Source organism: Papio anubis, chromosome 2 (genome assembly GCF_008728515.1).
Source record: "Papio anubis isolate 15944 chromosome 2, Panubis1.0, whole genome shotgun sequence".
In the NCBI taxonomy this organism is placed as follows: domain Eukaryota; kingdom Metazoa; phylum Chordata; class Mammalia; order Primates; family Cercopithecidae; genus Papio; species Papio anubis.
This window is the reverse complement of record NC_044977.1, coordinates 128,189,831-128,205,205: the sequence shown is the minus strand read 5'-3', so window position 1 is coordinate 128,205,205 and position 15,375 is coordinate 128,189,831.

Below are 15,375 nucleotides of genomic sequence, written 5' to 3'. Positions count from 1 at the left end.
CACTTTTTGATGGGGTTGTTTGTTTTTTTCTTGTAAATTTGTTTGAGTTCTTTGTAGGTTCTGGATATTAGCCCTTTGTCAGATGAGTAGATTGCAAAAATTTTCTCCCATTCTGTAGGTTGCCTGTTCACTCTGATGGTAGTTTCTTTTGCTGTGCAGAAGCTCTTTAGTTTAATTAGATCCCATTTGTCAATTTTAGCTTTTGCTGCCGTTGCTTTTGGTGTTTTAGACATGAAGTCTTTGCCCATGCCTATGTCCTGAATGGTACTACCTAGGTTTTCCTCTAGGATTTTTATGGTATTAGGTCTAACATTTAAGTCTCTAATCCATCTTGAATTAATTTTTGTATAAGGAGTAAGGAAAGGATCCAGTTTCAGCTTTCTACTGATGGCTAGCCAATTTTCCCAGCACCATTTATTAAATAGGGAATCCTTTCCCCATTTCTTGTTTTTCTCAGGTTTGTCAAAGATCAGATGGCTGTAGATGTGTGGTATTATTTCTGAGGACTCTGTTCTGTTCCATTGGTCTATATCTCGGTTTTGGTACCAGTACCATGCTGTTTTGGTTACTGTAGCCTTGTAGTATAGTTTGAAGTCAGGTAGCGTGATGCCTCCAGCTTTGTTCTTTTGACGTAGGATTGTCTTGGAGATGCGGGCTCTTTTTTGGTTCCATATGAACTTTAAAGCAGTTTTTTCCAATTCTGTGAAGAAACTCATTGGTAGCTTGATGGGGATGGCATTGAATCTATAAATTACCTTGGGCAGTATGGCCATTTTCATGATACTGATTCTTCCTATCCATGAGCATGGTATGTTCTTCCATTTGTTTGTGTCCTCTTTTATTTCACTGAGCAGTGGTTTGTAGTTCTCCTTGAAGAGGTCCTTTACATCCCTTGTAAGTTGGATTCCTAGGTATTTTATTCTCTTTGAAGCAATTGTGAATGGAAGTTCATTCATGATTTGGCTCTGTGTTTGTCTGTTATTGGTGTATAAGAATGCTTGTGATTTTTGCACATTAATTTTGTATCCTGAGACTTTGCTGAAGTTGCTTATCAGCTTAAGGAGATTTTGGGCTGAGACAATGGGGTTTTCTAAATATACAATCATGTCATCTGCAAACAGGGACAATTTGACTTCTTCTTTTCCTAACTGAATACCCCTGATTTCTTTCTCTTGCCTAATTGCCCTAGCCAGAACTTCCAACACTATGTTGAATAGGAGTGGTGAGAGAGGGCATCCCTGTCTTGTGCCAGTTTTCAAAGGGAATTTTTCCAGTTTTTGCCCATTCAGTATGATATTGGCTGTGGGTTTGTCATAAATAGCTCTTATTATTTTGAGGTACGTTCCATCAATACCGAATTTATTGAGCGTTTTTAGCATGAAGGGCTGTTGAATTTTGTCAAAAGCCTTTTCTGCATCTATTGAGATAATCATGTGGTTCTTGTCTTTGGTTCTGTTTATATGCTGGATTATGTTTATTGATTTGCGAATGTTGAACCAGCCTTGCATCCCAGGGATGAAGCCCACTTGATCATGGTGGATAAGCTTTTTGATGTGTTGTTGAATCCGGTTTGCCAGTATTTTATTGAGGATTTTTGCATCGATGTTCATCAGGGATATTGGTCTAAAATTCTCTTTTTTTTGTTGTGTCTCTGCCAGGCTTTGGTATCAGGATGATGTTGGCCTCATAAAATGAGTTAGGGAGGATTCCCTCTTTTTCTATTGATTGGAATAGTTTCAGAAGGAATGGTACCAACTCCTCCTTATACCTCTGGTAGAATTCAGCTGTGAATCCATCTGGTCCTGGACTTTTTTTGGTTGGTAGGCTATTAATTATTGCCTCAATTTCAGAGCCTACTATTGGTCTATTCAGGGATTCAACTTCTTCCTGGTTTAGTCTTGGAAGAGTGTAAGTGTCCAGGAAATTATCCATTTCTTCTAGGTTTTCCAGTTTATTTGCGTAGAGGTGTTTATAGTATTCTCTGATGGTAGTTTGTATTTCTGTGGGGTCGGTGGTGATATCCCCTTTATCATTTTTAATTGCGTCGATTTGATTCTTCTCTCTTTTCTTCTTTATTAGTCTTGCTAGTGGTCTGTCAATTTTGTTGATCTTTTCAAAAAACCAACTCCTGGATTCATTGATTTTTTGGAGGGTTTTTTGTGTCTCTATCTCCTTCAGTTCTGCTCTGATCTTAGTTATTTCTTGCCTTCTGCTAGCTTTGGAATGTGTTTGCTCTTTCTTCTCTAGTTCTTTTAATTGCGATGTTAGAGTGTCAATTTTTGATCTTTCCTGCTTTCTCTTGTGGGCATTTAGTGCTATAAATTTCCCTCTGCACACTGCTTTAAATGTGTCCCAGAGATTCTGGTATGTTGTATCTTTGTTCTCATTGGTTTCAAAGAACATCTTTATTTCTGCCTTCATTTCGTTATGTACCCAGTAGTCATTCAGGAGCAGGTTGTTCAGTTTCCATGTAGTTGAGCGGTTTTGATTGAGTTTCTTAGTCCTGAGTTCTAGTTTGATTGCACTGTGGTCTGAGAGACAGTTTGTTATAATTTCTGTTCTTGTACATTTGCTGAGGAGTGCTTTACTTCCAATTATATGGTCAATTTTGGAGTAAGTACGATGTGGTGCTGAGAAGAATGTATATTCTGTTGATTTGGGGTGGAGAGTTCTATAGATGTCTATTAGGTCTGCTTGCTGCAGAGATGAGTTCAATTCCTGGACATCCTTGTTAACTTTCTGTCTCGTTGATCTGTCTAATGTTGACAGTGGAGTGTTGAAGTCTCCCATTATTATTGTATGGGAGTCTAAGTCTCTTTGTAAGTCTCTAAGGACTTGCTTTATGAATCTGGGTGCTCCTGTATTGGGTGCATATATATTTAGGATAGTTAGCTCTTCCTGTTGAATTGATCCCTTGACCATTATGTAATGGCCTTCTTTGTCTCTTTTGATCTTTGATGGTTTAAAGTCTGTTTTATCAGAGACTAGGATTGCAACCCCTGCTTTTTTTTGTTCTCCATTTGCTTGGTAAATCTTCCTCCATCCCTTTATTTTGAGCCTATGTATGTCTCTGCGTGTGAGATGGGTCTCCTGAATACAGCAGACTGATGGGTCTTGACTCTTTATCCAGTTTGTCAGTCTGTGTCTTTTCATTGGAGCATTTAGTCCATTTACATTTAAGGTTAAGATTGTTATGTGTGAACTTGATCCTGCCATTATGATATTAACTGGTTATTTTGCTCGTTAGTTGATGCAGTTTCTTCCTAGCCTCGATGGTCTTTACATTTTGGCATGTTTTTGCAATGGCTGGTACCGGTTGTTCCTTTCCATGTTGAGTGCTTCCTTCAGGGTCTCTTGTAAGGCAGGCCTAGTGGTGACAAAATCTCTAAGCATTTGCTTATCTGTAAAGGATTTTATTTCTCCTTCACTTATGAAACTTAGTTTGGCTGGATATGAAATTCTGGGTTGAAAATTCTTTTCTTTAAGAATGTTGAATATTGGCCCCCACTCTCTTCTGGCTTGGAGAGTTTCTGCCGAGAGATCTGCTGTGAGTCTGATGGGCTTCCCTTTGTGGGTAACCCGACCTTTCTCTCTGGCTGCCCTTAAGATTTTTTCCTTCATTTCAACTTTGGTGAATCTGGCAATTATGTGTCTTGGAGTTGCTCTTCTCGAGGAGTATCTTTGTGGCGTTCTCTGTATTTCCTGGATTTGAATGTTGGCCTGTCCTACTAGGTTGGGGAAGTTCTCCTGGATGATATCCTGAAGAGTGTTTTCCAACTTGGTTCCATTTTCCCCCTCACTTTCAGGCACCCCAATCAGACGTAGATTTGGTCTTTTTACATAATCCCATACTTCTTGCAGGCTTTGTTCATTTCTTTTTCTTCTTTTTTCTTTTGGTTTCTCTTCTCGCTTCATTTCATTCATTTGATCCTCAATCGCTGATACTCTTTCTTCCAGTTGATCGAGTCGGTTACTGAAGCTTGTGCATTTGTCACGTATTTCTCGTGTCATGGTTTTCATCTCTTTCATTTCGTTTATGACCTTCTCTGCATTAATTAGTCTAGCCGTCAATTCTTCCACTTTTTTTTCAAGATTTTTAGTTTCTTTGCGCTGGGTACGTAATTCCTCCTTTAGCTCTAAGAAATTTGATGGACTGAAGCCTTCTTCTCTCATCTCGTCAAAGTCATTTTCCGTCCAGCTTTGATCCGTTGCTGGCGATGAGCTGCGCTCCTTTGCCGGGGGAGATGTGCTCTTATTTTTTGAATTTCCAGCTTTTCTGCCCTGCTTTTTCCCCATCTTTGTGGTTTTATCTGCCTCTGGTCTTTGATGATGGTGATGTACTGATGGGGTTTTGGTGTAGGTGTCCTTCCTGTTTGATAGTTTTCCTTCTAACAGTCAGGACCCTCAGCTGTAGGTCTGTTGGAGATTGCTTGAGGTCCACTCCAGACCCTGTTTGCCTGGGTATCAGCAGCAGAGGCTGCAGAAGATAGAATATTTCTGAACAGCGAGTGTACCTGTCTGATTCTTGCTTTGGAAGCTTCCTCTCAGGAGTATACTCCACCCTGTGAGGTGTGGGGTGTCAGACTGCCCCTAGTGGGGGATGTCTCCCAGTTAGGCTACTCAGGGGTCAGGGACCCACTTGAGCAGGCAGTCTGTCCATTCTCAGATCTCAGCCTCCGTGTTGGGAGATCCACTGCTCTCTTCAAAGCTGTCAGACAGAGTCGTTTGCGTCTGCAGAGTTTTCTGCTGCTTTGTTGTTGTTGTTGTTGTTGTTGTGTAGCTGTGCCCTGTCCCCAGAGGTGGAGTCTACAGAGACAGGCAGGTTTCCTTGAGCTGCTGTGAGCTCCACCCAGTTGGAGCTTCCCAGCAGCTTTGTTTACCTACTTAAGCCTCAGCAATGGCAGGCGCCCCTCCCCCAGCCTCGCTGCTGCCTTGCCGGTAGATCACAGACTGCTGTGCTAGCAATGAGGGAGGCTCCGTGGGCGTGGGACCCTCCCGGCCAGGTGTGGGATATGATCTCCTGGTGTGCCTGTTTGCTTAAAGCGCAATATTGGGGTGGGAGTTACCCGATTTTCCAGGTGTTGTGTGTCTCAGTTCCCCTGGCTAGGAAAAGGGATTCCCTTCCCCCTTGCGCTTCCCAGGTGAGGCGATGCCTCGCCCTGCTTCAGCTCTCGCTGGTCGGGCTGCAGCAGCTGACCAGCACGGATCGACCGGCACTCCCCAGTGAGATGAACCCAGTACCTCAGTTGAAAATGCAGAAATCACCGGTCTTCTGTGTCTCTGGCGCTGGGAGTTGGAGACTGGAGCTGTTCCTATTCGGCCATCTTGCTCCGCCCCCCCTGTATTTTATTTTTTATAGTGCAACTTCATTCTACTTGTTTATTAGTTCCAACAGTTTATTGGCAGCATCTTTAGGGCTTTTTCCATACAAAGCTATGTTATCTGCAAACAGAGATAATTTTTTTTCCTTTTTTGATTTAGATGCCTTTAATTTTTTTTCATATCTAATTTCTCTGGCTAGGACTTCAAGAACTATGTTGAATAGAGTGGTGAGAGTGAGCATCCTAGTTTTATCCTTGATCTTAGGGAAAAACTTTGTTTTTTACTATTCTAAGTAATATTATTTGTGGGTTTCTCATATATGACTTTTATTATGTTGAAGTATATTCCTTATATTTCCAGTTTGCCTCATATTTCTATTATGAAAGACTATTAACTTTTGTTAAATACATTTTCTGCCTCTTTTGAAAGGATCATGTGATTTTTATCCTTCATTCTGTTAATGTGGTATAACACATTGATTGACTTTTGTATGTTGAACAATCCTTGCATCCTAGGGATAAATCCCACTTGGTCATGGTGCAAGTTCCTTTTCATGTGTATTGAATTTGGTTGGCTAATAGTTTGATCAGGATTTTTGAGTTCGTGTTTATCTGAAATGCTGACCTATAGTTTTCTTTCATGTAATGTCATTGGCTTTACTACCAGTATTATATGAACATTATAAAATAAGTTTGGAAGTACGTTCTCCTTTTTGATATTGAAAAAGTTTGAGAATGATTGTTTTTGATTCTTCTTAAAATGTGGTAGAATTCAGCCATGACAACATCTGGTCCTGCGTCCTTTGTTGGGATGTTTGGCTTACTGATTTCATCTACTTAATAGTTATTGGTTTCTTCAGATTTTCTAATTCTTCATTATTCAGTCTTTGTTGTTTGCATGTTTCTAGGAATTTATCACTGTCTCCTACGTTGTCCAATTTGTTGGCATATGGTTGCTCTTAGTAGTTGGATCCCTTTTTATTTGTTGTCTTTATTTTTCTCTCCTCTTGTTAACTTAATATTCGCCATTTTCATTAATTAAAAAAAAAACTCTTAGTGTCAACATTTTTTCTATTGTCTATTTTAAAAATTTATTTCAACTCTAATTATTATATTTATATTCTTCAACTAAATTTGGGCTTAGTTTGCTCTTTGATATGATTTGGCTGTGTTTACCCAGAACCACCAATCTCATCTTCAATTGTAGCTCCCATATTCCTCACATGTTGTAGGAGGGACCTGTGGGAGATAACTGAATCATGGGGACAGGTTTTCCCCTTGCTGTTCTTGTGATAGCAAATAAATCTCGAGAGATATGGTTTTATAAAGGGCAGTTCCCCTGAACATGCACTCTTGCCTGCTGCCGTGTAAGTTTTGCCTTTGCTCCTTCACCTTACACCATGAGTGTGAGGCCTCTGTAGCCATGTGGAACTGTGAGTTCATTAAATATCTTTTTCTTTATAAATTACCTAGTCAGGTGTTTCTTTAAAACGGTATGAAAATGGACTAATATGAGAATTGGCATCAAGTAGAATAGAACAGTGCTCTGAAGATACTAGAAAATATGGAAGTGACTTTGGAACTGGGTAACAGGCAGAGGTTGGAACAATTTGGAGGGCCCCAAAGAAGACAGAAAAGTATGAAAAACTTTGGAACTTCCTAGATACTTGGAAGGCTCAGAAAACAGGAAGATATATGAAAGTTTGGAACTTCCTAGAAGTTTTTTGAATGATTTTGACCAAATTTCTCACAGCGATATAGACAATGATGTCCAGGCTGAGTGGTCTCAGATGGAGATGAGGAACTTATTGGAAGCTGAAATAAAGGTCACTCATGTTATATAGAGACTCATACCATTTCCCCCTGTACTAGAGATTTGTGGGACTTTGAACTTGAGAGAGATGATTTTTGGTATCTGGTGGAAAAAATTTCTGATTGACAAAGTGCTCAAGACCAAGTACAGCATACAAGTTTGAAAAATTTGTAGCCTGATGATGCAGTAGAAAAGAAAAAAAAACATTTTCTTGGGAGAAATTCAAGCAAGCTGCAGAAATGCATCAGTAACAAAGAGCCAAATGTTAATTGCCAAGATAATGAGGAAATTGTCTTCAGAGTATGTCAGACACTTTAACAGCGACCCTTCCAGTCATAGGCCTGATGCCTAGGAGAAATAAGTCTTCTTGGGTCGGACCATGGCTCCCCTTCTGTGTGCAGCCTAGGGACTTGGTGCCCTGTATCCGAGCTGTTCCAGATATGGCTAAAAGGGCCCGAAGTATAGCTTGCACTATGGCTTCAGAGGGTGCAAGCCCCACACCTTAGCAGCTTCCATGTGGTATTGAGTCTGTGAGTTCACAGAAGTCAATAATTGAGATTTGCGAACCTCAGCCTAGATTACAGAGGATTTACGAAAACACCTAGATGTCCAGGCAGAAGTTTGCTGCAGGGGTGGGTCCCTCATGGAGAACCTCTGCTAGAGAAGTGTGGAAGGGAAATGTGGGGTTTGAACCCCTACACAGAGTCCTAACTTGGGTGCTGCCTAGTAGAGCTGTGAGAAGAGAGCCAGTGTCCTCCAGACACCAAAATGATGGATCACCGACAACTTACACTATGTGCCTGGAAAAGCCACAGACTCATTGCCAGCCCATGAAAGCATTTGGGAAAGGGGCTGTACCCTGCAATGCCAAAGAAGTAGACCTGCCCAAGGCCATGGGAGCCCAACTCTTGCATTGACATGACCTAGAAGTGAGACACGGAGTCAAAGGAGATCATTTTAGAGCTTTAATACTTGACTGCCTCATTGAATTTCTGACTTCCATGGGTCCTGTAACCTCTTTGTTTTGGCCAATTTTTCCCGTTTGGAATTGGTCTATTTACCTAATGCCTGTACCCCCACTGTATCTAGGAAATAACTAACTTGCTTTTGATTTTACAGGCTTCTACGTGGAAGGTACTTGCCTTGTCTCAGGTGAGACTTTGGACTGTGGACTTTTGAGTTAATGCTGAAATAAGTTAAGGCTTTAGAAGACTGGCGGAATGGCATAATTGGTTTCAAAATATGAGGACATGAGATTTTGAGGGGGGTCAGGAGGGGAATGATATGGTTTGGTTGTGTCCTCACCCAAATATATTGAATTGTAGCTCCCATAATCCCCATGTGTTATGAGAGGGACCCAGCTGTTGGTAATTGAATCATGGGGTGAGTTTTTCCTGTGCTGTTCTTGTGATTGTGAATTAGTCTCAGGAGATCTGATGGTTTTATAAAAGATAGTTCCCCTGCACACACTGTCTTACCTGCCACCATGTAAAACATGCTCCTCTTCTGCTTTCACCATGATTGCGAAGACTCCCCAGCCATGTGGGACTGTGAGTCCATTAAACTTCTTTTTCTTTATAAATTACCCAGTCTCAGGTATTCTTTTTTATAGCAGTAGGAAAATGGACTAATTCTTCTTTTTCTGTTTCCTATAGTGTAAGTGTAGGTTGTTGACTTCAGATCTTTATTTTTTTTTTTCATGTAGGCATTTATTATTATATACCTCCCTGTGTAGTATTGTTTATGCTGCATCCCATATATTTGGGTATGCAGTGTTTTGGTTTTTGTTTGTTTCAAGATATTTTCTAATTTTTCTTATGATTCTTCTTGAAGTAGTGCAGTTACGAAGAATTTTTTATAATTTTCTTATGATGATTATTATTTTCATTATATTTTAACATTACATATGTATAAATTTTATTAACATAATTACATAGTTCTAATTTGAGTTAACGCACTGGGAATAGTTATGAATGAAATGCATACATTTCTGCATTCATCTAAGTCAAAATATTGCACCGATTAAGAGTTCAATCTGGTCACGCACATATTTATATTAGTGATTCAAAAATACATATTCAAAAGTGTATGCAGATATGTCAGTGTTAACTCTTACTTAACAGGTTAAACTAGAGGAATGTATGCACTACATTTAACTCAAAATTTACTTTCATTTATAAATCACAAGATGCCAAGCCCACAAGATATACTAGGATATCCTCTACCCTTAACAGTTTTTCTTACACATAACAGTCATTCAGCGAAAGTGTCTTTAACAAGTAAATACTTAAAAAAATTGGAAAATGTAACATTGGAGACAATTAGATATTGCAGTCATTACTCTGGTTTTACTTGACATTTTACATTTATACATTCTTTGCCACTGTTGTTAACAAAAATATTGCGTTTTCAAAATGAGGGAACTGAATGAAGTCCTCCTGACAATTTTCTTGGTGAAGCATATTTCTGCAGAGTATTTTAAGATAACAAAATGTTAGCCAGTGAAATTATTTATTGATTAGTTGATGGAGAAGTGTAACACATGATGTAAATATTGCTAAAGATAAAATACATAAAATTCATTCAAAATCTAGGTAAATTTGAAATAAGTCAAACAACGTCATCATATTGTTTATTCTCATGCTTAGTAAATGTCTTGGACTTCTGAGTTTAGTCTGGAAGAATTAAGACTACTATGTGGAATGATTCCCTAAGGAAAAACTATTTCCAACCGAATAAGATGTGTAATTTAACATATGAATATTGTAAATGAACCTATTTTTATGTATATTCATGTGGTCAAGTGATAAGATCTTAACAAACCATTTTGTATTTGAAATTTTCAAAGCATATATATATGTGTATGTGTGTGTGTGTGTGTATATATATATATTCATTCATACCACTGGAATCATTAACAAAAAGTAAAACACACATGAAACTTAGACTGCACTTAGTATGTTTTAATTCTTCAATAATGATAGTGCTTATAATTTGCGTAAGCAATACATATATTCTTACTTTTGTAAAATTTCAGTGGTTCTATTATTACAATTTTAATTGTAAATACATGCAGCACATCCATGAGAAAAATAGGGTATTTTACTTAGAGTTGATGATCATCTATCTCTGTCCTAACCTGAGCAGGGACTATTACTTTGTTGAGTCCTGCTGTAAGCACCATTGTGTTATTCTGCTTTCATGTAATCTAAAACTACTAAGAAAAACTGCCTATTCATTTGTACAGAAAAATCTTTTTGAGGGTTTATATCACACTGAGATATGCATGTCAATGAGCCCAGAGAATATCGTGTTTAATCTTTACTATATAAACAGTAGTTTGCTAGTTGATAACTCTCAGATGGAAGGTGGTTGGTATATTCAAAGGAGCAGCTATTATTTATCAATGCTCTTTAATCTCTTTTGAAATGTTAACAGTAATGCCATTGTAAAACATCCCTTTGACTGTAATGGGGTTATTGTCCATAGTGGTATGAAAATTGCTCTTTATTATAGTCACATCTCCTACATCAAGATATAAATTGTTTGGATTATTTTGTGGGAATAGATATCAGGAAAATATGTTTTCCTTTTGTTTCTTTCCTTTTTAAAAGGAAAAGGTATTGTAACTGATTCTGTGGAACCTGGAAATTCCTTGAGGTGTGTGTTGGAAACTAATTAATAATTTTCCAAACAACAAAGCTAAGCTAAACTAAAAGAATTGGACATAGAAGGAAAATATTGTAGCCACTTTTCAAGTGCTATTGGAATTATTTATATTTATAATGAGTAAGGAGTTAAACCCAATTGTTCTTTATTCCTTGTTTTTCTAAGCATTATTTCTATTTTAGAAGGTAAATTTGAGAGAAATCTACTCTTCATGGATCAAGAGAAAGTATTTAGTCCCTAAGTTTCTTATGCTTGAATGCAAAAATCTGAGTTGATTCCTACCACCCACTGACATAGAATTCTAACAAATGTAAATGGCTATATGTCTCTATAAATACGTACTTTTCATTTCAAATACTTCTGAATACATCCTTAATGGAAACTCCTGGGCTTCCGTTATTTTGGGTAGCTGTGTCCATTCATTACATTCAATTTTACCTTACATACATTTGATTTCATATAAACATAAAACACCATACTATGCTGCCAGATTTTGCCCATTTTTGTTTGTTATTTTGTTTCTTAAACTATACTACATGAATAATTTCTTAATAGTTTTTAAAGATGTAATCCATTTCTTCTTTAAAATATTTTAACTCTTAGTCATTTTCATAAACTAGAAAGCTAAAGTTTTATCCTTATATACAGTTCAATGTTAACTGTTTTGACAAAACTTGGCCTCACTATACTGCTGAAAACATGGTCTAAAACCTGTATTTATATTAAAACATAATTTCAGCTGTTCATTGAAAAGCCTAAAATCAAACAAAAATATTAGCATTCTTGACAAGGTACTAACTAAAAAAGAGGTACCACATTAACTTTCATCAGAAGAAAGATTGTCTCATGGTTCAACAAATTAGGATTTTTCAAACAAAATTTTAGGATTAAACAAATATAAATTAGCAAATAATTTTACCACCACTGTGCACGTTATACATCCAAGATCTTCAAAGTTAATTTACCTACAGTATTTTGCAAGATGTGCATATTCAAACCTCCCTCCTAAAAAACATGAGCTGGGGTTGGTACAGTGAATAGCTAAAGGACAAACTGGGAGCAGTCAGTAAGACCGGCATTATCTTATGGCTTGATACTTTCAATTCCTGAAAACATTACTTCTTACATTTTCTACAGTTTTATAGTTGTACTTTTCAGGTGGCCCTGTTGATATAAGTTATTCTGGTATTCTCTGAACTGTCATTGATGTAACTATATATTTAACTTATTTTCTTTTCACTGTTTCTTTTATCTATCATATTATTTTTATGGGATTTTTCACTTTATTATATCAAATAATGTATTAAGAAAGTAAAAATAAATCATCTGCTATAATATCTATGTCATGATATAACATACAGGTGTATATATGTGTGTATATATATATGTATACAGGTATATATACCTGTGTGTGTCTGTGTGTATATATACACATATATATACACACACACACACGGGGCGCGTGTGTGTGTGTGTGTGTGTGTGTATAGATAGATATGCATGTTATATTTATTGTACAATACATAGAAAAATACTGCCTGGGCTCTATTCCTTCTCTCTTTTATTTCTAGTATTCTAATGGCATTTGTGCTATACCTTTAGTCTCAAATTTGCTTCTCCACCTTATGAATTTTTATTTCCTCTTATTAATTTTAAACATGTGATTAATATGTTTCAAGGAATCACTTGAGGTTTTATTTTTAATTGTTTTGCACTGATATCAGCATTTTTATAATAAATTTTTACAAAATTTTGTTTTTTATTTGTTAGTTTCCTGATATTTATCATAATTTTTTCAAAATCAATATTTCATATACCAAAAATATGGATTTATGGGTAGTCAATTGAGTTTCTTTTCACCAATGTATTTTTTATCATTTTGACATGTTGTCTTATATGTCTATTTATTTTGTGACTATGCAGGACTTTGTTTAGAAAAAAGGTTGGATAAAATATTTGAGGCTCTAGTTTACATCTTCCTCCAATGAGTAGATTTTTCTCTCATGACAGGCAGCTATTCTGGTGATACTAGCAATCTCAGATCACCTTTAGTCAATCTGAGAGCATTCAAATCTGGGCTTTATTCCTGTGAGACTTTTATTCATTTTCATTTCAATCATACCACTGAGATTTAGATGTTGAGATTCCTTCTCAAAACCTTGGATTTTTACCAGGTCACCTCCATCTTGTGTTGAACTCAACTCTGATTTTTCTTCTGCCAGATCAGTTATTGTGTTGTAAATTCTACTTAGTATTTATACTAAAGGAATATTCTAAGGAGAACAAAGAAGTTGCTATCTGATTTCATTTTTCTAGGCTTTTCTTCTTTCTCAGATTTTGGCCCAGAAATTTCTCAATGCATGGGTAGTTTCTTTCCTTCCTTCCTTCCTTCCTTCCTTCCTTCCTTCCTTCCTTCCTTCCTTCCTTCCTTCCTTCCTTCTTTCCTTCCTTCTTTCCTTCCTCCCTCCCTCCCTCGTTCCCTTCTTTTTCACTTTCTTCTTTTTTTCCTTTTTTTGAGAGAGTATCTCACTTTGTTGTCCAGACTGGAGTGCAGTGGTGTGATCCAAGCCTACTCCAGCCTTGACTTCTGGGGCTTAGGAAATCCTTGCACCTCAGCCTCCAGAGCAGCAGGGAAACAGGTGCATGTCACCATGCCTGTTTTTTTTTTTTTTTTTTTGTAGAGACAGGGTTTCACCATGCTGCCCAGGCTGGTCTCAAGCTCCTGAGCTCATGCGATTAACCTGCCTCGACTTCCAAGTGCTCGGATTACAGACATGCACCACTGAACCCAGCCAGTAGTTTTCAACTTACTCTTTTGCCATATATTTTCATAATCTAATATTCTCTTTATCATATTATATTATTTTCATCATGGAGCATACATTGTAGCACAAATTTCTGTTAGGAATAAAGTGTAACACTGAGATAGGTAAGTTAGAGAAATGTATTGAGATATTCTTGAAATGGTAGAGACTCATGTTAAACTTTAAATAACGAGGCAAGAATGAAAGTCTCTCTTCCTCTCTCTCTCTCTCTCACACACACACACAAACACACACACAGAGAGAGAGAGAGAGAGAGAGAGATAGAGAGGTGGGAGAAATTAGAAGCAAATATGCCAATGTGTTAAAATGGCTGAATCTGGGTCAGTGTGTACATGAATATGTATCACACCATTTTTGTACTTTTCTATATTTGAATTATTTTAACCTTTGTTAAAATAAATAATACAAAATAGTCATAGCTACAGAAGACTAGATCATATCTCGTTGTTTCTGAGGAAGAGTTTCTAAATTGGAATAAAATTATTATTTTCATTTACTCAAGTCTTTAAAAATTTTATATTCCTCTTGTGCCACTTAATACATTTTACCTTGTACTGCTATTTGTGCATATCTGAACTCTTTAGAGATTTGGGGAAAAATGTAAGTCAAGTATAATTGTAAAATTATGATTTTATTTCTCTATAAGGCTGTGTGGTATTTTTAACATATGAAGCACCGAAAGCATATTTATTTTCTTGAATATATTTTCATCCACAAAGTGGAGTGTAGCAGACACAGACATGTGCCACTGAGAACCAATGTTTTAAAAATTATACATAAATACAAGGAGTGTGTTTAGCAGAGACCCACCAGCTCTTAGCCTTTCTAGAGTCAGCCTGGGCTGCAATGATGTTCCTCTTCTAAAGTCACACACTTCCCAAGCTAGCACGTAACTGACTGGGCAGAGGCTTTGTTGGATCTAAAACAAAGTTCCACTTTTCACTATGCCCAATACTGCTGCTCTTTTCTTTGCAAAGGTGTTTATTTCTAATAAATGCCTTGTACTCTATTAGGGGCTTAATTTTGTTTTCCCATCAAGGTTCATATTTTAAAGTTCAAACCCCACTCCCCATACCTCAAATGTAACATTTCAGGGAGAGTCTTTAAAGAGGTAATTAAAGATAAATGAAGTCATTATGATGAACCCTAATACAATATTTCTGGGGTGTTTTTAAAGAGAGGAGATTAGAATACACATAAAACTGAGGGAAGACCACGTAAAGACAGCCATATTACAAGTCAAATAGAGAGGGCCTTAGTGAAACCAACCCTGCAGGCACCTTGATTTTGGACTTCTAGCTTACCAAACTGTGAGAAAAGAAAGGCCTGCTTTTGCAGCTACCTATGTTGTAGTATTTTCTTGCGGCAGCTCTAGCAAATTAATATACACTCCAAACTATCTCAGAATCTCTTTCTTCAGAATCCAAACTGCGACAGTTGGTACCAGAAACAAACCAATAAATTAATTAGATGGACTTTTGCAATGATATGAGAAAATAATACAGGACACTTTTTGCAAGGCCATTGTCAGAACTATACCACAGTCAATGTTCTTTCTCTGTTCAGCCTTGTCCCCCACTCATAAGTGCTGATCACTAATAAAGTCTTACAGCTGAAACTCTGACATAGCATCCGCTTCTATAGAACATGGAGTTCACTTACATGGGAAATGTCACAATAATCAAATACGTGAAAGCAAGGATATAGAGCTTCTACATATATTTTAATTTCTCTTTCACTGTATTTT